Below are 2,500 nucleotides of genomic sequence, written 5' to 3' on the forward strand. Positions count from 1 at the left end.
AGTTGTCTGCCTTTCGGCACCGCCCCGCGCGCGCGGAGGGGCCGGGACCGCTCCGCAGAAGCGGCCCCCTTCTCGGACGACGGACCGCCGCCCCACCGACCGACCGACCGCCCCCCTCCGCACGCGCGGAGGGGGCGCGCGACGACCGGCGGGCGACGGTCGCGCCTCGCCTCAGATGACCGTACCGACATCACAACGGAGGGAAGGAAGGGAAGGGTGAAACAAGCTCCGAACGGCAAGGGCCCGGGGAGCCCGCGCTCCCGACCGACCTGGGGAAACAACAAGCACCTTGCTCGCTTCGGAGGCGGCCCAGGCGCCCGGGCTCGGCCCGGCCTCCGCACGGAGGGCCGGCGGCGCGTCCGACCGCGCGCCCGGACCTGCACCCGCCTCTCGCTCGCGCGGAGGGGGGAAACCACAGACGCTGACCGCCGCGCGGGCGACCAGTGGGGGCGCCCCGCTCGCGCCGCGCGCGCCTCCGCGCCGCCCAGCGCCCGCGCGCTGCGACAGCCGGCTCCTTGCCCCCGTGGCCCCGAAACCCCGGCTCTCGCCCCGACGCCGGGAACGCCCGCGCGGCGCCGCCGCCGCACCACACCGGAGACAGGGACGGACGGCCAACCGCCGGAACCCGAGACGGCGACGCGACGCCGCCGCCCGGCGCTCCGCCCGACCGCCGCCCGGCCACCGCACCGCCGCGGCTGCCCTCCCGGAGCCGCCGCCGCCGCTTCTCGTCTCGGCCCCTTCCGCAGGCACGCGCCAGGCAGAAGGCGGACGCCGCTGAGCCGGAGGCGACGCCCCCTCTCCCCGCTTCCGCGCGGAGAACGGGACGGGGAACGCCCCTCGGCCGCCCACCCGCCTCGCCTGACCGAGACCGGGAAAGGCGACTGCGAAGCGACGGGCAGGACCCGGGACGGGACAGGCCACGCGGCCGGCCACCGAGCGACCGCCGGCCGGCACGCCGAGCGGCGGCGCCGCCGCCGCCGCTCGGGCCCGGGGGCTGCGCCGCCCCTCCCCTCAGCCGGGGCGGGAAGGGGTGGGGGTGGCAAGCAAGGAGCACGAAGCCGCAAGCGCGCCGCTGCGCGTCCACGGAGACGCGGCGGCCCGAGCAGGCCGCCCCGCCCGGCGAGACCCCCGACCGTGGGGGAATCGCCATCGCCCCCGACGGCGAGAGAGCCCGCGCTCCCCGCCGGGGGGGGGGGAGGTTCCCCTTCGCGTTTCGAGGGCGAGGCAGGCCGGCTGCGGCCGACCGAACGCCGCCGGTCTCGCCGCCGAGACCGGACCGCGGAGAAGGGGGGGCAGGGGGGACACCCCTCCCCGGCGCGGCCGCCCGAGGGGACAAAAAGCCCACGGCGTGGGCGGCGGCCGCCATGGCCAGGGCCTGCACGAGAGCGACTCCCGCCCCTGGAGGCTCAACCGCCGCACACGGCCGGGGCCCGCCCCTGCGGGTCGCACCGAGCCGCCCGAGTCTTTAAACCTCCGCCCGGCTCCGCGGCCTTCGACCCCCGGGCTCAGCCGAGGGAGGGCCGCGGAGGCGCGGACGCTAGGTACCTGGCCCTGGGGTGAGGGAAACATCCTCAAGGGCCCCGCGGGGGTGCCTCCCCCGCTGCCGCCATCGGGGGAGCGTCCGCCCGCGGGGGCGCGCCCGACATCCGCCACCACCACCACGTCCTCCTGGCCCGGGGCCCGAGGTTTCCCTCAGTATCCCGGCGCTGCGCCCGGGAGGAGAGCCGTGGCTCGGGCCGCCCGCTGGCGCGCGGGACACGGCCCGGCGCGGGAACTCGCCCGCCGGCCCGAGGGCCGGCGCCACGCACCCGAGCCCGGAACGCCCAGAGGCCTCGGCCCTGCACGCGGCCGGCCGGCCCCCCGGCGGGCTTGCTCCGCAGCAAGCCCGCCACGGTGCGGGCAGGAAGGATCGGGGGAGACGCCTCCCCCGACCCCGGCGAGGCCTGCTCTGCCCGCCGCCCCTCTCGCCGGGCTGGCGCCGGCCGCGCCCAGCCCGTCACCGCCAACGGCTCGCGCCGGTCCCCTCTCCCTCTCCTGCGCGCGCCCGAGCGCCGGGGGCTTTCCGCTCGGCCGGCCGGGGTTCCCGCCTCCACGCGCCCCCACCACACCGGCGGCCACCCCCTCTTCCCCCTACGCGCCGCCGCTCGCGCTCGGACCGGCGGTGCCCTGGCGCTCCGGGAGGGCCCTCGGCCGCCGCACCCCCACGCACCACCCCGGTGGCGGCAGCGGACTGCCGTCGGGCAAGGCCGTGGGGAGAGGGGGTTCGGGTGCCCGGAGCCGGACGCCCGCCGGCGGCGGAGCCCAGCCGAGGCGAGAAGCAGGGGGGTGGCGACGGCGTGGCGGGGGGGAGCGCTCGGCGGCCCCGCACCGACCGCGCGACGAAGCGCAGCGCACGCGCGCGCGCATCAGGAGACGAGCGACGGAGGCGGCCCGGTCGGACCGGCCGCCGGCGAGAGAGACGACGAGAGAGCGCGCCTCCGGGAGGGGCCCCGTGCCGCGG

At 79.8% G+C, this 2,500-nt stretch overlaps 1 non-coding gene across 1 annotated transcript in view; it reads right to left on the bottom strand.

Moving 5' to 3' along the window:
• Window positions 1-4, bottom strand: part of LOC141955742 (5.8S ribosomal RNA) — a 153-nt gene extending 149 nt beyond the window's left edge. Inside the window, exon 1 of the ribosomal RNA XR_012632724.1 lies at window positions 1-4. This exon is cut by the window's left edge and continues 149 nt beyond it. This is a non-coding gene — a ribosomal RNA (5.8S ribosomal RNA).
• Between the last annotated feature and the right edge of the window lie 2,496 nt (window positions 5-2,500).

Source organism: Athene noctua, unplaced genomic scaffold (genome assembly GCF_965140245.1).
Source record: "Athene noctua unplaced genomic scaffold, bAthNoc1.hap1.1 HAP1_HAP1_scaffold_511, whole genome shotgun sequence".
NCBI classification, from domain to species: Eukaryota; Metazoa; Chordata; class Aves; order Strigiformes; family Strigidae; genus Athene; species Athene noctua.